Source organism: Podarcis pityusensis (assembly GCF_964106645.2).
Source record: "Podarcis pityusensis genome assembly, chromosome: 10".
In the NCBI taxonomy this organism is placed as follows: Eukaryota; Metazoa; Chordata; class Lepidosauria; order Squamata; family Lacertidae; genus Podarcis; species Podarcis pityusensis.
In genome coordinates, this window is record NC_138035.1 from 75,276,644 (window position 1) to 75,299,571 (window position 22,928).

Below are 22,928 nucleotides of genomic sequence, written 5' to 3' on the forward strand. Positions count from 1 at the left end.
TGAATCTTTGTAATTTTGTCCATTTACTATATTTATTTTTCCCGATTTGAACTATAAAATGGTGATTTACTAATCTTCTCCAATCCTCTGGCCACTGCTGAGTTTTCCAAACTTGCTGGCATATTAAGTGTAGCACCTTGATAGTATCATCTTTTAAAATTTTAAATAGTTCAGCTGGAATACCATCACTTCCACTGGCCTTGTTATTTGCAGTGCTTTCTAAGGCCCATTGGACTTCACTCTCCAGGATGTCTGGCTCAAGGTCAGTAACCACACTACCTGGGGTGTGCGAGTCATCCATATCTTTCTGGTATAATTCCTCTTTGTATTCTTGCCACCTCTTCTTGATGTCTTCTGCTTCTGTTAGGTCCTTACCACTTTTGTCCTTTATTATGGTAATCTTTGTACGAAATGTTCCTTTCATATCTCCAATTTTCTTGAAAAAATCTCTGGTTCTTCCCATTCTGTTGTTTTCCTCTATTTCTTTGCATTGCTCGTTTAAGAAGGCCTTCTTGTCTCTCCTTGCTATTTTTTGGAAATCTGCATTCAATTTCCTGTATCTTTCACTATCTCCCTCGCATTTTGCTTGCCTTCTCTCCCCCGCTATTTGTAAGGCCTCGTTGGATAGCCACTTTGCTTTCTTGCATTTCCTTTTCATTGGGATGGTTTCCGTTGCTGCCTCCTGTATAATGTTGCGAGCCTCCATCCATAGTTCTTCAGTTCTTAAATCCTTAAACCTGTCCCTCACTTCCACTGTGTATTCATAAGGGATTTGACTTAGACTGTATCTTACCGGCCCAGTGGTTTTTCCTACTTTCTTCAGTTTAAGCTTGAATTTTGCTATAAGAAGCTGATGATCTGAGCCACAGTCAGCTCCAGGTCATGGATCATGTTTGGTCAAAACTCTCCACTATGACCTGTTCATCTTTGGTGCCCTGCATGGCATAGTTCATAGCTTCTCTGAGTTATTCAAGCTCCTTCGCCACGGCAAGGCAATGATCCATGAAAGGGATATATATATATATATATATATATATATATATATATATATATATAAACCTATAGTGGTTTTATACTAATTTAGTTGCCGAAGCATCTCCCAAAGAACCATGGGATTTGTAGTAGCTTGCTGAGCATGTTAAGAATGATCAGTTAATGATGCCTAGTCCCTTTCACAGAACTACAGGTCCTGTCATTTCCTGGGGACGGAATTAAATGACCATGTCTGTAGTTTACATATGCTCCACCCACCTGTCCCAACCTATAAGATTAGTTGGACCTAAACTAACAGAAAATATCATATAGCTGTTTCTGATCCCAAAGCTGGCATATGAAAGATAGTACTTGACTATTAGCCAAATCCATATATTGCTGCTGTTGTGGCAAAACTTTCTATATTTGCATTCCCTCTCCTTTACCATCTCCATCAATGCAACACAGCTAGAATCAGTCATACAACCCCAAATCATCCCATTTTACAGACCAGACTGTATGACCACATATGAAAGGTCACTTCTTGAACTTAGTTGGAGAAAAGGCTATACTAGAAAACCTGATTTTATAGGATTCAGAACCTGCCACCTGAAACAGCTGTGTCTCTCTACCTCATCTCGAGACAGTCATGTGTAAATACTGCTGCAATGGAGTATAATATGCTTTTGAGGACACCCTATCCTCCTAAATACATGATTCCATGCAGGCAATGAGACTTGCACTCCAATCTTAAACGTATTCACCTTGAAATGGCAGGTTGTATTAATTTCCATTCAAAACCCATTTTCCTTAACTGTATGTATTGTGATTCCTTCCTGTAGCACCTTAAAGACCAACTAAGTTAGTTCTTGGTATAAGCTTTCGTGTGCATGCACACTTCTTCAGATATCTGAAGAAGTGTGCATGCACACGAAAGCTTATACCAAGAACTAACTTAGTTGGTCTTTAAGGTGCTACAGGAAGGAATTTTTTTATTTCGACTATGGCAGACCAACACGGCTACCCATCTGTAACTGTATGTATTGTGGATCAAGTACAATCCTACACTGTAGACTTCTGTGGCTGGTAGCATACAAGGGCTAGTCCAACATGATTGACTGATGCATGTCTTAAGACTTGCATTCTGAGATACTATCCTGATCAAATTTGCAGATGACACCAAACTGGGAGGGGTGGCTAACACCCCAGAGGACAGGATCACACTTCAAAACGACCTTGACAGATTAGAGAACTGGGCCAAAAGAAACAAGATGAATTTTAACAGGGAGAAATGTAAAGTATTGCACTTGGGCAAAAAAAATGAGAGGCACAAATACAAGATGGGTGACACCTGGCTTGAGAGCAGTACATGTGAAAAGGATCCAGGAGTCTTGGTTGACCACAAACTTGACATGAGCCAACAGTGTGATGCGGCAGCTAAAAAAGCCAATGCAATTCTGGGCTGCATCAATAGGAGTATAGCATCTAGATCAAGGGAAGTAATAGTGCCACTGTATTCTGCTCTGGTCAGATCTCACCTGGAGTACTGTGTCCAGTTGTGGGCACCACAGTTCAAGAAGGACACTGACAAACTGGAACGTGTCCAGAGGAGGGCAACCAAAATGGTCAAAGGCCTGGAAACGATGCCTTATGAGGAACGGCTAAGGGAGCTGGGCATGTTTAGCCTGGAGAAGAGGAGGTTAAGGGGTGATACGATAGCCATGTTCAAATATATAAAAGGATGTCACATAGAGGAGGGAGAAAGGTTGTTTTCTGCTGCTCCAGAGAAGCGGACACGGAGCAATGGATCCAAACTACAAGAAAGAAGATTCCACCTAAACATTAGGAAGAACTTCCTGACAGAGCTGTTCGACAGTGGAATTTGCTGCCAAGGAGTGTGGTGGAGTCTCCTTCATTGGAGGTCTTTAAGCAGAGGCTTGACAACCATATGTCAGGAGTGCTCTGATGGTGTTTCCTGCTTGGCAGGGGGTTGGACTCGATGGCCCTTGTGGTCTCTTCCAACTCTATGATTCTATGAAAACTTAGATAAATGTCTGTCTTCGCTGCTGAGCTACAGAATCAACACTGAATTCTAAGAAATTACAAAAGATCCACTTTTCTTGGCTACTTCAGGAGAACCTTTCTAAAATGAAAGGGCTCAATTCAGCTGCATGCAATGGTGCTCTCATGGACTCAGGGAGCATGGGGAAAACCACTCCTTGGTCAGAGGTCTTCTGGTGCTGCCAGCTTTTATTATCACGGCAACATAACATCTGCCTCATCATCTGATAACATGCCAAGATGGTGACTGTCTTGCCTAAGCCATAAAACACAGCCTTGCACAAACCACAGTCAACAATGGAAGCAAGCACTACACTGTGGGATGAAGTGGAAGTGCTGGGAGAGACTTCTCACTGTGATAGCTGAGGAAGAAAGTAGACTTGCTTGCTGCTGCAGTGTTTTCTGGTGGTGCCCAACACTCCAGACTGTGCCTTCATGTGATTGCCATCTGTGCCTTGCCAACTCAGTCCTGCTGCTCTGCGTGGGAAGCTGCTTGGAGCTCCGCCTGAAAAGCAGAGCTCCAGTAGAACTCTGAAAACTCTGTACAAGACTAATATTTCTCTCTCTCTCTCTCTCTCTCTCTCTCTCACACACACACACACACACACACACACCCACACACACACACCCACACACCCCTGTCAAATAGTGTGGTATTTTATTGGAGCTTCTTATGTTATATTATGTTTGCTACTTTGCTTGAAAAAGCTACTGTGCTATTTATTCTATTAAAGCCCAGTCTACTAGGATCCTTCCCCGCCTATTGAAATCTCTCCAATCTCTGTCCCACCCCACCCAGCCCCAGCTTATGTTTGGAATGAGTTTTTAAATATTGGGAAAGGGTGTGGATTGGGAAGGAGCATGCAAGGGAGTCAGTGAGGAACAGCACTCAAGGACTACCAAAGCATAAAGATCAGGAACTTTCTTTTGGAATAAGTTAGCTAATGTTCTGCTTTCCCCACATTCTAATAATATTCACACTCTGCATGCATAAACAAAGATAGAGAAATGGTGTGGAGCTAAATTGGCAATAACAACTGAAGAACACCTCTGGTGTCAGCTTCTGTCTGTCAAGAAAGACCATGCTGGGAAGGAAATGCTTTCCTTGTCAAAGCAAAAGGCATCTGAGAATTGAGTGGCTGGGATCCATAGCTCAGTGTTTAGCATGAGGAAGGGCCCTGGTCCAATCCTTGGCATCTTCAGGTAGGGCTAGGAAAAGACCCCTGCCTGAAACCTCCAAGTATTGCTGCCTGTCAGTAGTGAGCTAGATGGATTATGGTCTTACTCACTATAAGGCAGTTTCCTGTGTTGCTATGCTGATTGCTTCCAGAACTCAGACAGAGGGGGGAAATGTGTTGCCATCAGTCTTCACTGCCCGTGCTTCAGCTCTGCAAGCTGGTCATTTTGGTCCAAGGTCCTCTACAATAAACAACTCCTGTGTATTGCAGATTGGGATTGCAGGTAGCACTCACCTCTGGAAAGGTTGAAGACCACCGCTGTTCTTCAGCACATCTACACAGAGCTCCAGTTGGAGCTTAGCTGTGATCTTTCCATTAGACACAACCCTGGTAAGTCACATGACAACTATACTTCGCTTGCAAGGGGTATAGGAAGATGCCTTACAGTGTACCAGACCAGGGGCAGGCATGCCCTGTTTTACAGCTTGAGGTGAAATGGGAAGCGCCACCTTGCCTTGCCGCTGCTCCGACCACCACCTACCTGCTCCTGCCACTGCCACACGCCTTGCCACATCTGCTAATGGCAGAAAAGCAGCAGTCACAGGAGCAGGCAGGGGGTTGGTGGGAAAGGAGAGAGAGAACCGGTACAGTCCGCACAGCAGCATGTACAACATGCCAAAATGATTAGCCAGTGATATGAGACTCGGGAGCAGATCTGACCCTATTTTGGTAGTACTTAAAGATCTCAGACTCATCCCACAAAGAAGCAGAGGAACCACTTGCCCCATGGCTTCCTCCCAAGCTGCTTGGCTAATACCCATATGTTGGCAGTGTTCGGGTTTCTTTCCTGGCCCAGCAGCTAAGGAGGAAGGCGTCATCATGGGATGAAATCATTCAGAGGTATGGGCATATGTGTAGGCGTCTTCACCTATTACACTATCTGTACACATGTACAAGTGTCCGAGTGAAAGTGTGTACATTTATTGCTTTGCATAGCTCAACTATTTATGTACACAGGTACATAGACTAGTTGAATGTAACAGGAGAATAACTCTTATGCCATCCCGCCACTGCCCCCCAGCCACCACTGACTTACGAAGATGAATTCTTAAAGGAGTCTATTAATGAAATGAAATCATTCATTATTAACACCTGCCACAAACTACATACAATACGCTTTAATCTGTAAGGTCCATTTATAATCATTATATGCACAATATATATATTAACTAATATTGGAAGACTTGCAAAATGTATACATAGCAGCTTTTTGTTTTTTACTGTGGTGCTTTTCACGCCTATGGATGCATTAAACACTTCAGATAGTTATTTTTAAAGCCATGTGTACAGTATGTATTTCATTAATTAGAATAACCATTTTATTTTCTGCAGATATGTCTGCCCTCTCTTGGACACATCAGAGGCAGAGCTAGGTGCTCCAGCACCCGGAACGGCATGCACCTGGGGGTCGGGCTCGCATCCCAGGGACTGCCACGTGCCTCCCGGGGGGGGGTTCGCCGGCTGCTGCGAGCCTCCCTGGGGGTGCACTGCCCATGGTGTCCTGGGGGGGCGCTGCCTGCAGCAAATGTTGGGGGCATCGCGGCAATGTCAGCCCCCCTCAGGGATGGCACCCAGGGTGGACTGCACCCCCCCGCACCCCCTTTCTCCTCTAATGAGACACATCATCTCTCTCTCTCTCTCTCTCACACACACACACACACACAAACACACAGAGAGAAAGAGAGGGAGAGAGAAATAAATTCCAGTGATGTTATAGAACATATTTACTGTCCTCAGATTTCCTCAGGAAGAAAGCTTAAAATTCCCATCAAATTTCCACATTAGGCAAAACTTAGTGGCAACTTAATAATAATAATAATAATAATAATAATAATAATAATAATAATAATAATTTTTTTATTTATATCCCGTCCTCCCCAGCCGAAGCCGGGCTCAGGGCGGCTAACAACAATAAAATAATACAACATTCTAAAATCATTTCGTTATAAAATCAGTTCAAATCAAATTAATGGCAACCATTGGGCTAGAGTTCTGTGAGGATTACCGAAGGAGCGAGTCAGACTGTGCCTTGGCCAAAGGCCTGGTGGAACAGCTCTGTCTTGCAGGCCCTGAGGAAAGATGTCAAGTCCCGCAGGACCCTAGTCTCTTGGGACAGAGCGTTCCACCAGATCGGAGCCACAGCCGAAAAAGCCCTGGCCAGCCTAACCTCTCTGTGGCATGGGACCTCCAAGATGTTTTTGTTTGAAAAGTGTAAGTTCCTCTGTGGGACATACCAGGAGAGTCTCAAGGGCAGCCCCACATAGAGCGAGTTACAATAATCCAGTCTGGAGGTGACCGTCGCGTGGATCACAGTGGCTAGGTCAGGGTGAGAGAGGTAAGGAGCCAACTGCTTTGCTTGGTGGAGATGAAAAAATGCCGCCTTTGTTGTAGCTGCAATCTGCGCCTCCATGGAAAGGAGATGGCACTAATTGCACCTCCGCAAGAGATGGGAGTTGCCCCCCCCCCCAATCCCATATCGTTCTGACCAAGCCAAAGGACCTCTGCCTTCGAAGGATTTAACTTCAACCGGCTCCCATGTAACCATCCAGCCACAGCTGCCAAACATCTGATCAGTGTGTCTGGGGCCGAGTCAGGATGGCCATCCATCAACAGATAGAGTTGGGTGTCATCAGCATACTGATGGCAGCCCAACCCAAAACTCCGGACAAGCTGGGCGAGGGCAGGCATAAAGATGTTGAAAAGCATCAGGGAGAGTATCGCACCCTGAGGACCTCCACACAACCAAGGAGTGCCGCGATGACAGTTTTCCCCCCAAGCGCCACCCTCTGTCCCTGACCAGAGAGAAATGAGCACAGCCATTGAAGGACTGTGCCCTGGATCCCCACGTCGGCAAGGCATCCAGGAGTTCGGGATCAACCATGTCTAAGGCTGCTGACAGGTCTAGGAGAATCAGCAGCCCCGACCCGCCTCGATCCAGCTGCCTGTGGAGATCATCTGTTAGGGCAACCAGAGCCGTCTCGGTCCCATGACCAGCGCAGGGCCTGCACCTCGTCTGGACATGCTCTAATCAGCCAAGACGGGCACGGGTCAAGAGGACAGGTGGTGAGCTTTCCAGCTCGGAGGAGTCTGTCCAAATCGGCTGGGGATATCCGGTCAAAGTGGTCCAATACTGGACCCAAGGACAGTCAAGCGGCCTCCAGTTCCGTTATTGTATCCAAATTGGCAGGGAGGTCATGGAGGAGCAACAGGACCTTCTCCGCAAAAAAGCTCGCAAATGCCTCACAGCTGTGGGTCGAATTGTTATTTAAATTTGGCTGTCCCTCCAGGGACGTTAAAGACCTAATTATACTAAATTATTGCGCCGGGCGAGAGCTAGCGGATGCAATGGAGGCCGAGAAGTAAGACTTCTTAGCGGCCTTCACTGCCATCTGGTAGGTTTTCATAAAAACCCTATAAGATGTTCTTGAGGCTCCATCACGGGCACCCTGCCATACTCGCTCTAGCCGTCTGAGGTCCCGCTTCATTTTCGGTAAACCAGGGAGCCCGGCTTCTGCAGGGTCACAGAGGGCGCCAGGAGCTGGGTATTCCATCCCTCAACAAGCTCAGTCAATGAGTCGCCAGGGGGAGGAAGGTCCCGCAAGGCTTGGCGGAATCTATCAGGGTCCATCAGCCTCTGCGGGCAAGCCCAAATCGGCTCGCCACCTAAGCAGGGGGGAGGGGGGAGTCAATCCTGGCTTTCAGAGCGTATTGATCAGACCATGGCACCTTCATCAAAGGAGACATGACCACATCTATACCTATGCCAAAGATCAAATCCAGCGTGTGGCCTGCTGGATGTGTGGGGCCCGAAACAAACTGGGAGAGCCCTAGTGTCGCCATGGAAGACACCAGGTCCAGAGCCTGTGAAGAGGGAGTGGCATCAGCATGGATGTTGAAGTCCCCCAATACCAATAGGTTAGGGAACTCCAAGGCCCAGCCATCCACCGCCTCCAGTAGGCCTGACAGGGTGGCTGCTGGTGCGCTAGATGGCCGGTACACCAGCCAGACAGCCAAGCTCACCTCAGAGCCCCACGCTAGGCCAACACATTCAATGCCGAGGATCGATGGGGATGGTAGAGCCCTGAAAGAACAATCTTCCCGGATTAATAATGCCACCTCTCCCCCCCCGGCCCACAGTCCGCGACTGGTGGAGGACGGAGAAACCCGGAGACGCCATCTCTCGTAAGGTAACTGTTTCTCCTTCACGTACCCAGGTCTCTGTCACACAAGCCAGGTCAACCCCGTGCGAGGTGAAGAATTCTTGCAGGGTGGCGGTTTTGTTGCCTATACACCTGGCATTGCACAGCACCAGTGACGGAGGTGAGTAATCCTTGCTCACCCTACTCTCGTCCCTTGGGATGGGGCGCAGATTGGAAGGGGTACGAGCATATCCGTATGTTGAACCCCTTCGCCTATGACATCTGCCCCCACCGTCATACCTCCCTCGCCCCTCCACGGTAGCAATCCCAAGCCTCATACTAGCCTTCATTGACGGCAATTGATGTTATTCTTTCCCAGCCTAATTGTTCTGCTTATAGTATCAACAACTCAATAACTCTAATTAGTCGAGTAGAACAAGCCAGCTAAACATCAGCTACCTCTCTGATTATACGAAACTTTTATATTCTTTGTCAGCCTACTATTATAATATTAGACAAACCAATTAATTAAATTAAAAAATAAACCCCAAAACATTCCACAGCTAAACAGAACTACCATATAACATACATAAAGGAAGAAAAAACACCTAAATAACAGGAGGACAACAATCAAGCATCTAACAGTAAGCAAGCAAAAACTTAAATATTATCATGAAACAATGGACAAAGGACTAAAACAAATGGCAAAGGAAGCAGGGAGGGGGGAAAGGAAAATAAAATAAAAAGGTTCTTGTAGCAGACAAAGTTCTTGTAGCATCACGAAGTTCTTGTACTATCATGTGCCAGCTCGAGTCTGCTCGAATGATCTCTGAATCTGCCAACCTGAACAACCAGGCGACAGCGGGGGGTGGGCAGAGGAAGGCGGGGCAGGCTCAGTAAATGCCCTGTTCGATGTCAGTGCCGTCCCCGATGGTCTCAGGGGGCCCTCCTCTTGCTGTTGCGCTAACACTTGTAGTGGCAGAGGAAGTGTTCCTCTTGGCATCAGGAGTCCTCTGGTTTCCCCCACAGCTGGTGTTCTCAGGGCCACAGAATCATACCTCTCCTCTGCTACAACCAGCTGCCAGCCCTGTGGCTTAAGAGTCTCTGGCGTCTTGAGGGTGGAGCCCCCCCCCCGGCTCCCTAGGTGCCTTTCAATTGAGTCTATCTTGACCCAGGCTCCATGCCGCGTACTCGACCAGTCTGTCTCAGTCCAGGAGCACCGCTGGCATGCAAGACAGCCGGACCCACAACTGGGAAGACAGAGCAGGCACACAGCGCAGTTGGACCCACAAGCCAGGAGGGCAGAGGCAAGCACAAACGGAACACTCCTGCAACACAGCTTCACCTCCCTTAGTTCATTTAAAATGCCGAGTCAAAGCCTGAGTCAGAGTCAGTTTGGGAAAAGTTCAGGAGATTAATTAAATTGTTTAGAGTTATGAGTCCTTGAAATAAGCTGGGCGGCGGCTGTTAAGCTGTTCGACTTCGTTAGATCTAATTTACAGCGCCAACTTCACAAGTTCTCTGATATAAAACCCCAGGTTGCCAAACTTTTGATAAGAAGAGGGTTAAAAGATTAAGAAGTTAAAAAGTTAAAAGGAGTAGGAGCCCCCAACATCTAATTGAGGAGCTCTAACAGGCGCGTCTTACCCCCAGCGCTTTGGGGAATACACAGAACCAAGAATGCGCAGAAAAGTTGATAGTCTTCTTGGAACATTTTTTTCTACTTAAAAAAATCCCTTAGATGTTTTCTCTGAGCAAGAACTGCCAGGTGTCCTTTGACTTTGTCAGCAGTGCAGCATCCACAGATGACATGTGCTCTGCTCACCAGTACCTCCTTGGCACCTGGGAAATGTCTCAGTAAACATCCCCTTAAAAAATCCACAGTTTGTGCTTCCTTCTCAGTTCCTGTTTGTACTGGCTTAGCATCTCCACTCCCTGTAAACGTTTCATGGGATGCCAGGATTCTGTTGGTCGTGTCTCTTTTTCTACTCTTTTAGATGTGGAAGCTAAATTTTGTTATGCCACACCCCATGACAGACTTTTTAATTGGCACCCAGGATACTTTATCAAAATTCCAAATGTTCCCATGAGCCCCAAAAAGTTGGCAACCCCTGACATATATTATTACACAATCTTTGCTGCCCATTTTGTCCAGGTTGTGCCCAGAGCATGTGTTCTTTTCACACCATTCTCATTACACCACTGTTTAAAAAGTTACTTTTAAATACTTTATTCCTAATAACCAGTCATTCATGATCACCAACCTCTTATTTATTCCTAATAAGGTAAAGGTAAAGGACCCCTGGACAGTTAAGTCCAGTCAAATTTGATTATGGGGTGCGTCACTCATCTCTACTTTCAGGTAAAGGGAGCCAGAGTTTGTCCACAGGCAGCTTTTCCAGGTCATGTGACCAGCAAGATGAAAGTGTTTCTGGTGCAACAGGACACCGTGACAGAAGCCAGAGTGTTGTTTACCTTCCTGACGCAGCAGTACCTATCTATCTACTCACACTGGTATGCTTTCGAACTGCTAGGCTGGCAGGAGCTGGGACAAAGCAAAGGAAGCTCACCCTGTTGCACAAATTAGAACTGCTGACCCTACGATCGGCAAGCCCAAGAGGCTCGGTGGTTTAGACCACAGTGCCACCCCTAATAATAAATCTCATGGCTGCCATGCCAATGTCAGGCTGTGGGTCTTGGGAGGCAAAAATAAAAGGAATAAACTGAAGAAAGCAACAGGCAAAAAACTCAGTAAGTACCTTATGGCAAGTACCAGGATGACCTTGAGTGATATATAGAGCAGTGTTTTTCAACCTTTTTTGGGCAAAGGCACACTTGTTTCATGAAAAAAATCATGAGGCACACCACCATTAGAAAATGTTAAAAAATTTAACTCTGTGCCTATATTGACTATATATAAAGTAATTCTCTTGAATAGGAATCAAATAAACACAAATAAAGTATTTTATAATTACTTTATTATGAAATAGTAAGTAAACAGAAATATGAAAAATTATAAAATACTTTATTCAGTGCGCAACCTGGAATAGGCATGGCACAAGTGATGGTACAGGCATGGCACAGGTGATGGAATAGGCATGGCACAGATGGAATAGGCATGAGGAGGAGGAGGACTGAGAGGAGGACTCACTTACCGGGCTGCTGCTGCTGCACAGGGCTGGACTCACTCGTCTCTCTTCCGAGACCCGACTGTGACCGACTGGTTCCAGATGGCCTTCTCACCTCACGCTGCACCTGCGACCTGGTCTGGATCCGGATGCGGTCTCTCTGCAGTGCCGACTCCCACCGAGTCCTGGTCTCCGTCCGTCTCCTCCTGCTCCGGTCCTCCTGGTGACTCGAGTCGCGACGTCTTCTTAGTGAGATATACTTAGTGAGATCATTTCCCCTTACCTGGGGAGGAAATGGGTAATCAAGCCTATTGTTCAACTTCCAGTCTGCCTGAGAAGCTCCCCGTGTTTGAGTTCAACCGCATGGCTCTCACAGCCATTTTTGAGTTCTTTTACCAATAATTTCACCACTTTGTAACTAAGCCAAGTTTTGCTCTGTGTGCAACTTTGCTGAATCCTGTATGCAAAACCACACGACACTGACCTTTGTAGAGATTGTAAGTAAACACTTTTAAGCTAACCAAATGTGTGGGGACACTTTTGAACTCACTTGAAAGGACATATTTTAAAGGTCCAACAGCCTATATTTTCTTGCTTTGCTGCACATTTTGTGATTTAAAATCTCAGCTGGAATTCTTTCACCAAAGAGAGTTCTTTTCTTCTTTCTATATTTTTCCTCAAACCAACACAGAATATGTGCACAGTAACCTGTCGAGGGCACAGGGAGGAAATAAGGTTGACCAGCACATTTTCTCACTTGAACATTACCAGACAATTCTAGGAGATGCTAGAGCAGGATTAGTTTTATAACAGAAGGGATGACGAGATGAGATGAAAATTGTACACTCAAAGGTGACTTACTGACATTTTACTTATTTATTATTTGATTCCATTTAAGAACCACTTCTCATGAATTATCTCAAAACAAATTTCAGAATAAAAACATAGGGACAAGAAACAATTGCATAATTTCACATATAAAAACAACAACAAAAAAAGCACCTATACGTAAAAGCAATCAAAAGCAATTTCATATGTTGGAAAAAAATTCAAACCCATGCAGATACAAAGCATGATAAAGATTGTCCACTTAAAAGGCTTGTTGAAGAAGGAACGTTTTCAACGGGTACTGAAGAGGCAGCATCAGGAGGGAGTTCCAAATAGTAGAAGCCACCGTGATAGGCCTGATTCATGTATTGTATTTGTTAAGGAAAATTCTGGGGTGAAAAACTGCTCAACAGCCCAGCTCATGGGGCAGAGGCTGCAGGTCTATATGGTCAGAAAGGAAGGAAGTTCCAGCCAAATATAGGAGCAAACAGCAGTCAGTAGACCAAGATCTTTATTGTTGCGCAACAGGTCCCCACAAGAGTAAGAACCCTGAGCAGGGGGTGACATCCTCTTTTAAAACTTCCCTCTTTCCCCCAGAATACACTTTGAGCAGCATCATTGATACATCATCACTACATCACTAGCATGTTAAAAATGGGGAGGGGTATACTAGGGTTACAAAGTTCAACATTAGACTTTATCAGACACCTTTCCCAACACCTCTTAAGTACCCATCACTGAAAGAACAAGAAAACTCTTTACATCTCCTTGCCCTCAGGACTTGTCTGGAGATGGTCTTTCAGAACACTTGCCTCTGCGGATGTCTATCGTTGCCCCCCCCCCCCCGTCACTCCCTGGGTGGGGTGCTATGTATGTGCTCTCAGGTTTGGTGAATTATGGCAGGATGCCCTGTTCCCGCTACCTACATGACTTCCTGCTTCTTGATTCATGGAGAGAGGTGGAGCCCAAATTCACCTTTCTTTCGGGGTTAAAATGGTGTTGGAATGAGGAGAGTCGGTTAAAGTATGGATTTTCTACGAATTTATAAAGCTAGGTATCTTCCCCGAGCTGTCGAAAGGATACATTCAAGCATAATATCTGTAACATTGTAACAACTATAAAGATGTTCCCCCCCCCCGTCATTTCCATAACATATTGAATGAACTCCAATGAAGAACATTTGCAAATAATAATAATAATAATAATAATGTCCCTATTTTCATCAGAGAAATGTAAGCGTTAGTGTTATGAGATAGTAAACCAGCTTCTGGACATACACATTGTCCCACAGTGAGATTAATTTGTATTTTTCTACAGCGGAAAGGGTGAAAGCTAACCATGAGCATGTGTGCACCAAGTAAGTTCCCAAATCTTGCAGTCCAAGATAGCTAGTGGAAGTGTTCCAGGTGACGGTGCTTTAAGCATTCAAAGTTTCCTGCTATGCAAGGCATAGTGTGTTTCTTGGTGTGTGTTTCTTTGTGGCTGATTAGCTGCTCTCCCTGTGCAGTTTGATCCATCTTTTAGATTTAGGGGAGCTAGTCTCAAACGTTTGTTGGGGGAAACCTAGGTTTTTTGTGTGGGGAGAGTTATTTGTCCTGTCTTCACGCTTTTTATGATGGAGGACCGCTGTAGCCACCCCCAACGACACGTTCTCAAGATGGAGGGGGAGGGAACAGCTGCAGTCGCCTGCGGTTCCTGCGCAATGTTTGCCATCTTGCCAAAGGTTGCAGGCAGCTTTACCTGCAGCAATTGCATGTTGATTGCCCTCTTAAAAGACAAAGTCCAGCAACTGGAGGAACGTGTAGCTACGCTCCAAAGAATTAGAGAGCTGGAGCTCTTCTTGGAAGCAGCAGAGCACACTGTCTCCACCAAGGAGGAGACAGGGGACTCCCCTGAGAAGGAGGCTAGTTCACCAACACAGGAGCCAGATATATGGAGAAACGTGACTCAAAGAAGTAGGAGGCCCAGGGTTCGCTCTGATTGTTTAGAAATACACAATCGCTTTGAGGTCCTCTCCCCTAGCATGGAAGATGAAGAGCAGACTCCATTTGAGGATCTCTCCCTCATTACAGTCAATCAGGTATATGAAGACGAGCAGCAAAGTCAGTCCTCAGGGAATGTGCAGGCGACCTTGGAACGGACAGCTCACGGAAGAACCCTGACCAAACCTAAGAGGAGGCGTGTAGTGGTGATAGGGGATTCCCTACTGAGGGGAACAGAAGCAGTGATCTGTGGGCCTGACAAGATGTCTCGGGAAGTGTGCTATCTCCCCGGGGCTAAGATCCAAGATGTAACTGAACGACTGCAAGGAATCATAAAACCCACTGACAAATACCCCTTCCTCTTGGTTCATGTGGGAACCAATGACACTGCAAGCAATAGCCTCCAGAAGATCAAAAGAGACTACGAGGCTCTGGGCAGGAAATTGAAGCAATTAAATGCACAAATTGTCATCTCATCTGTCCTCCCAGTTGAACGACGTGGCCCAGGGAGAGAGGGAAAAATAGTGGAAGTGAACAGCTGGCTTCGCAAATGGTGTAAACAGGAACGGTTTGGATTCTTAGATCACGGACTGCAGTTTCTTGAAGATGGACTTCTGGCAAGCGATGGGCTGCACCTCACAACGGTTGGGAGAAATGTTTTTGCCAAAAATCTCAGAAACCTCATCAGGAGGGCTTTAAACTGACTAATGTGGGGGAGGGAGACAGTGCTCCTGAAGGTAGGAGTCTATCAATTGATGAAGATGATCATCCAAATGTCATAGACCAAATGGAGCAAACAGCACGCAGACCTAGTGGTGGGAGGAAAAAATCCTTAAATAAGAGAGACGGGGGAATGATTAATGGACTTCAATGTCTGTACACTAATGTGCAAAGCATGGGAAATAAACAAGATGAGCTTGAGCTCTTGGTACAGCAAACTAAATATGACATAATAGGCATCACTGAAACCTGGTGGGATAAGTCCCACGATTGGAATGTAATAATGGGGGGATACAATCTATTTCAGAGAAACGGACCAGACAAGAAAGGAGGAGGAGTGGCGTTATATGTCAGGGATGTGTATACCTGTGAAGAGATCCAAGATTTAGAACCTCAAAGCCAAAGTGAGAGCATTTGGGTCAAAATTAAGGGAGAGAAGAATAACAGTGACCTCATTGTGGGAGTTTACTATAGATCCCCAAGCCAAACGGAGGACATAGATGATGCCTTCCTGGAACAGATGGCCAAGCATGCAAAAGGAAGGGAGATAGTAGTAATGGGGGACTTCAATTACCCGGATATTTGTTGGATGTCAAACTCAGCCAAGAGCATAAGGTCAAACAGATTCCTGACTGGCCTTGCAGACAACTTCATTGTCCAGAAAGTGGGAGAAGCAACAAGAGGAACAGCCATTTTAGATCTGGTCCTAACCAATGTTGATGACCTGGTTAGTGGGGTAGAAGTGGAAGGATCATTAGGCGCGAGTGATCGTGCTCTTCTGAAGTTTACTATACAGCGGAAAGGAGCAGCCAAGCATACTAGGACTCAATTTCTTGACTTTAAGAAAGCCGACTTCATAAAACTTAGGGAAGTGCTGGGTGAGATCCCATGGACAGTAATACTAAAAGGAAAGGGAGTTCATGATGGCTGGGAGTTTGTTAAGAGGGAGATAGTAAAAGCACAACGTCAGGCAATACCAATGAGACGGAAACATGGAAGGTGCCTAAAGAAGCCAGGGTGGCTATCTAAAGAACTTTTAACTGAGTTAAGATTAAAAAAGGATGTGTACAAAAAATGGAAAAGGGGGGAAACCACCAAAGAGGAATTCAAACAAATAGCCAGCACGTGTAGACACAAAGTCAGAAAAGCTAAAGCACAGAATGAACTGAGGCTTGCTAGAGAGGTTAAAAGCAACAAAAAAGGCTTTTATGGGTATGTTTGTAGCAAAAGGAAGAACAAAGAAACAGTGGGGTCACCCCGAGGAGAAGATGGTGAAATGCAAACAGGGGACACAGAAAGGGCTGAACTCCTCAATGCCTTCTTTGCCTCAGTCTTCTCCGATAAAGAAAACAATGCCCGACCTGAAGAATTTGAAGCAAATGATTCAGCAGAGGAAACACAGCCCAGAATAACTAAGGAGATAGTACAAGAATACTTGGCTAGTTTAGAGGTATTCAAGTCTCCAGGGCCAGATGAACTGCATCCAAGAGTATTAAAAGAACTGGCAGATGTGATCTCAGAACCACTGGCAGTCATCTTTGAGAATTCCTGGAGAACAGGCGAAGTCCCGGCAGACTGGAGGAGGGCAAATGTTGTCCCTATTTTCAAAAAGGGGGAAAGAGAGGACCCAAATAATTACCGCCCAGTCAGTCTGACATCAATAGCAGGGAAGATTCTGGAGCAGATCATTAAGCAAACAGTCTGTGAGCACCTAGAAAGGAATGCTGTGATCACCAATAGTCAGCATGGATTTCTGAAAAATAAGTCATGTCAGACTAACCTGATCTCGTTTTTTGACAGAATTACAAGCCTGGTAGATGAAGGGAACGCAGTGGATGTAGCCTACCTTGATTTCAGCAAGGCATTTGACAAGGTGTCCCATGATATTCTTGTAAAGAAGCTGGTAAAATGTGGTCTTGACTATGCTACCACTCAATGGATTTGTAACTGGTTGACTGACCGAACCCAAAGGGTGCTCATCAATGGTTCCTCTTCATCCTGGAGAAGAGTGACCAGTGGGGTGCCACAGGGTTCTGTCTTGGGCCCGGTCTTATTCAACATCTTTATCAACGACTTGGATGATGGACTCAAGGGCATCCTGATCAAATTTGCAGATGACACCAAACTGGGAGGGGTGGCTAACACCCCAGAGGACAGGATCACACTTCAAAACGACCTTGACAGATTAGAGAACTGGGCCAAAACAAACAAGATGAATTTTAACAGGGAGAAATGTAAAGTATTGCACTTGGGCAAAAAAAATGAGAGGCACAAATACAAGATGGGGGACACCTGGCTTGAGAGCAGTACATGTGAAAAGGATCCAGGAGTCTTGGTTGACCACAAACTTGACATGAGCCAACAGTGTGACGCGGCAGCTAAAAAAGCCAATGCAATTCTGGGCTGCATCAATAGGAGTATAGCATCTAGATCAAGGGAAGTAATAGTGCCACTGTATTCTGCTCTGGTCAGACCTCACCTGGAGTACTGTGTCCAGTTGTGGGCACCACAGTTCAAGAAGGACACTGACAAACTGGAACGTGTCCAGAGGAGGGCAACCAAAATGGTCAAAGGCCTGGAAACGATGCCTTATGAGGAACGGCTAAGGGAGCTGGGCATGTTTAGCCTGGAGAAGAGGAGGTTAAGGGGTGATATGATAGCCATGTTCAAATATATGTCACATAGAGGAGGGAGAAAGGTTGTTTTCTGCTGCTCCAGAGAAGCGGACACGGAGCAATGGATCCAAACTACAAGAAAGAAGATTCCACCTAAACATTAGGAAGAACTTCCTGACAGTAAGAGCTGTTCGACAGTGGAATTTGCTGCCAAGGAGTGTGGTGGAGTCTCCTTCTTTGGAGGTCTTGAAGCAGAGGCTTGACAACCATATGTCAGGAGTGCTCTGATGGTGTTTCCTGCTTGGCAGGGGGTTGGACTCGATGGCCCTTGTGGTCTCTTCCAACTCTATGATTCTATGATTCTATGATTCTATGATTCTATGATTCTATTCTGCTAGTCCTGAACTCCTGCCAAAGTTCATAAGGCAACAACATGTCAGGTAATTACTTTGGAGGGAATTCAAAAAGAGAGAGAAACCACCCAGAACCTACATCCTCCCACTGTTGCCAAGTCTTATGAACATATTGATGACACATCATTATGGCAGCACAGGGAGCAAACTTCTGCAAGACCTCATGACTTCTGCATTCATCCCCCACAAGTCATCCGTGGACACTTCCTTTGCTCTCGGGTTGACATTCATCAGCTGTCTGCCGAGGTGTCAGCCACCCAAGATGAAAAGATTGTTTTCTCACTGAAATCTTCCTAACTCTGGATAATGAGCATTTTCTACCAACAATGGAGGGAGGGGGACTCAGCATAATCAGATTTCTGTGGCATTATGTTATTGCATCCCCCAACAAAAAAAGGGTTGCAGATCGTATTTCAATTGGCATTAGAGTCACAAACACCAAAGAAGCAGCAACAATAGTTCAGAGTTCTTATCATTCACCACAGCACAATGCAACCTTGTACTTTTACTTTATAAGTCAGATATCAAAAAATTGAGGAGAAAAATTAAAGCAGAATAATCCCAGCAATTGAATAAAACCAGGTTCAACCCAGGGTTGAAACAGCCTGGGAAAAGAAAAACACATTCTGACACCCAAAGACAGAGGAGGATATTCCAACCAAAGCCCATACTCTAGGGCTCCCTGTCTCCCACCCTACCAGGCCTAATGGCCATGATCCAAGGGGAAAGGACACTCCCTGGAGAGTAAGGGAAGCCACAAAATTCAGCTACTGTGCCTTGGTAGATTCCTGGCTGCATTGTAACAGGTGGAACTAAAGGAAAAGGATCAAAGCTCAGTGGGGGACCCCACACTTGGTGCACACAGAGCCCCAGGTCCAATCCCTGGCATCTCCAGTTAGAAGGATAAGAAAACACCTCTGCATGAAACCCCAGAGAGCTGCTGCCAGTCAGAGGAGACAATGCTGGCCTTGATTCCTTGCCCAAACAAGCTGGGGGGGGGGGGCTTCCCTACCATCTGGAAACTGGTGACTGAGGACAGCGCCGACGCCAAAGGGCGAGGCGTCACAGGCGAGGACCAGCGGCCTGGCTTCACTGTACTGTACCAGCACACTGTCCGATGAGAGGACGGCTTTGACTGCGGTGAAGGCCGCCGTTTCCCGATGACCCCAGGACCACAGTAAAGGGACCCCTGACTGTTAGGTCCAGTCGTGGCCGACTCTGGGGTTGCGGCGCTCATCTCGCTTTACTGGCCGAGGGAGCCGGCGTACTGCTTCCAGGTCATGTGGCCAGCATGACTAAGCCACTTCTTATCAGCAAGCCCTAGGCTCTGTGGTTTAACCCACAGCCCCACCCATGTCCCTTTTGTAAGCTACCTTAGGCAGAGACATATATTTTGTTGTTGTTGCTTATTTTGATTACAAGAGTAATAGATTTAGAACTACTGGCATTGATAAGGCATGTGGGTATTTCCCCCTTGCTATGCCTCACTTCCTCCTCTCTCAAAACTGTAAACATTTTTCATGTTAAAAGTCACTTCTCCAGTGGCTGCGTCATAGGGATGGAGAAGAAATTCATTCCACCCTTCTTTTCCAAGCAGAGCACCTGAACCAAAGATCCCAAACTGAATTGCACACAGCTCCCAGTTAGATTGCACCCTTGCAATGTAGTTTCATTTGTAAAATGTCTGCGCAAAAATATGCACGTTATAGGAAAACACATAGAAAAATGTGTATTTCACATTAAAAATGCATCTTTTACATGAAAGGTCCATACAAAATGTGTACAATTTAAAAGTGGGCAGTTACACATTCTTAAAAAACGATGGGACAATCCTGCGATTGAGCTCCAGACCCATGAAGCTGGACTGAGTTGGACCATTTAGTTAATGTCTATTATAACATTGGAGCAGTGAGATCTTTCCCTCCTGCAGGTGAGCTGGGTTTTACCCTACAATGTGTGTGTGATGTCATGCGCCACGTGTGAGATCACATGCTGGGAGGAGCCTTGGCATGGCCCCTCAAAGGCCCACTACTGCAGCAGGAGGGTCTGATGGGATACACAATCTGCACCGGCAGTCTTTTCATCACTTCTTCCTGTTGAAGTGAAGCCAAGAAAGAGAGAAGAAAATACTATGGCTGTGCAGGTGGTGTCGTCAGGAAGGACTTGGCTTCTTGGATCATGGTCTCTGCTTCCTTAAGGACTTCCGGTGAAAAATGGGCTGCACCTCACAGCGGTTGGCAAGAATGGCTTTGCTAAAAGTCTCGGGAATCTGATCAGGAGAGCTTTAAACTAGATCTTGAGGAGGAGGGGAGACAGCATTACAAACAACAGAAGAACTGAGGCAGTGCTCCAGAAACCTGCTAAAGGGCAAGAAACTACAGGAAGGAAGCAGCTGCAGGGAACGACTCATGGTTTCGGTTGTCTCTACACAAATGCAGAGTGTGGGAAACAACCAAGACAAATTGGAGCTTTTAGTTGTTGTTGTTGTTTAGTCGTTTAGTCATGTCCAACTCTTCGTGACCCCATGGACCAGAGCATGCCAGGCTCTCCTGTCTTCCACTGCCTCCCGCAGTTTGGTCAAACTCATGCTGGTAGCTTCGAGAACACTGTCCAACCATCTCGTCCTCTGTCGACCCCTTCTCCTTGGGCCCACCATCTTTCCCAACATCAGGGTCTTTTCCAGGGAGTCTTCTCTTCTCATGAGGTGGCCAAAGTATTGAAGCCTCAGCTTCAGGATCTGTTGTTCCAGTGAGCATTCAGAGCTGATTTCCTTAAGAATGGATAGGTTTGATCTTCTTGCAGTCCATGGCACTCTCAAGAGTCTCCTCCAGCACCAGGAGCTTTTAGTACAGCATTGCAAATACGGCCTGGTAGGCATTACTGAAGCCTGGTGGGATGAGACTCATGACTGGAATGTAGGAATTGAGGGGTATAACCTGTTCAAAAGAAATAGACCAAACAGGAAGAGAGTAGCATTATATGTAAATAATGTGTACATGTGAGAGGCAGCAAAGCACACGAGTCCAGTTCATTAGAAAGGTTGGTTTATTCCCAAGTAAAACACACTTCTCCAGTTCTCTGCTCCATTCCTCAAGATGACTTGACTGAACTTTCTGTGTTGCACTTCCTTCTACGAAAGCAGCGGGGTAGATACCTTCTCCTTGGACGCTATGAAGTCTCTCATCCCCTCTCCTGTAGCCCCTCCTTTCTATGAGCTTGTAAGCTCATTGGTTCTGCTGCGCTCTCTGAGAGGCTTTCGTCTGCTGTTTCCCGTCCCCCTTTGGTATGTGAACTCTCACCTACTCTTCCTGGGAGTGTTTCCATGGCAACCTTTCTCATGACCTCGCTTTCCTCTCCCCCTCTTTCTGGGCTGCCTTCCAAGACTTGCAGCTCTCTTTAAAGAGAGGTTCCTTTGCTCCTGACAGTACACTTATGAGGAAATTTGTGACTTGGAGCATGGAAAGCAGATTGAGAGTATATGGGTGAAAACTGTAGGAAAGAATGACTTTACTGTTTAGTCTAGATTCAGATAGGTAGCCATGTTGGTCTGACGCAGTCGAAATAGGTAAAAAAATTGTCCCATAGCACCTTAGAGACCAACTTTTTGTGTGCATGCACACTTCTTCAGAAACACTGAAACAGAAGTCACCGGACCCTTATATATAGGGTGGGGTGGGGTTTTTCTCAGAAGAGTAGTAGAAGAGTAGTAGAAGATGGGTAGAAGATTTGAGTCAATCACCATCTCCTACTACTCTTCTGAGAAAAACCCCACCCTACCCTCCCACTATATACAGTCATACCTCGGGTTACAGCTGCTTCAGGCTGCGTTTTTTCGTGTTACAGACCGCTGAAACCTGGAAGTATCGGAACGTGTTACTTCCAGCAGACGCACAGAAGCATGTTGCGAATGCTGCAGGTTGCGAACGTGCATCCCGCACAGATCATGTTCGTAACCCGAGTGTCCACTGTATAAGGGTCTGGTGACTTCTGTTTCAGTGTTTCTGAAGAAGTGTGCATACACACAAAAGCTTATATGCAGAACAAACTTAGTTGGTCTCTCAGGTGCTACTGGACAATTTTTTATTTATCTTTACTGTGAAAGTCTGCCATAGACTGCCAAGCCAGAAAGAAGACTTGGATGATGCCTTTCTATAACAGATTACCAAACATTCAAAAAGGAGAGTAGTCACGGGGGACTTCAACTTCCCCAATATCAGTTGGGACTCAAACTCTGCCAAGAATCCAGTTACAGATAGGTAGCCGTGTTGGTCTGCCATAGTCAAAATAAAAAAAATCCTTCCAGTAGCACCTTTAAAGGTGCTACTGGAAGGATTTTTTTTATTCTGCCAAGAATGTAAGGTCTGACAAATTCCTCCATTGCCTCACTAATTTCATTTCCCAGGGAGTGGAAGAAATTCCCAGGGGATCATTTATCTTGGACCTGATCCTCACCAATATGGAGGAACTGACCAATGAAGTGGTAGCACTCGGAAACTTGGGAGGAAGTGATCATGTTCTTTTTTTTTTTTTTAATGATATTTATTGGGAATTTAAAGTTACAAAAAAAAGAGAAGAAAGAAAAACAAAGAAAAAAGATATTAAGCAGTACAGATCAATAAAAAGAAAATAAAAAATACCAAACATACAATACACCAGAATCCAAAACAAAAACAACAAAAATAGATTTAAAAGCAAATCCAATATTCCCATACCCTTATCTTCATTAACTTATTTCCTCGACCTCCTCACACCTCCCTCCTTTGTATTCTAATTATTAATTATCTCAGCAAATCCTTTCCATCTTTCACTGTATTCTGTTCTTTAATTGTCTT

The 22,928-nt window shown here is 45.6% G+C and overlaps 1 long non-coding RNA gene across 1 annotated transcript; it reads left to right on the forward strand.

Moving 5' to 3' along the window:
- The first annotated feature begins 2,612 nt into the window (after positions 1–2,612).
- LOC308486727 lies at positions 2,613–5,548 on the forward strand. Its single transcript, XR_013991229.1, has 2 exons — positions 2,613–4,338; positions 4,568–5,548. It is a non-coding gene; the product is annotated as an uncharacterized lncRNA (long non-coding RNA).
- The last annotated feature ends 17,380 nt before the right edge of the window (positions 5,549–22,928 follow it).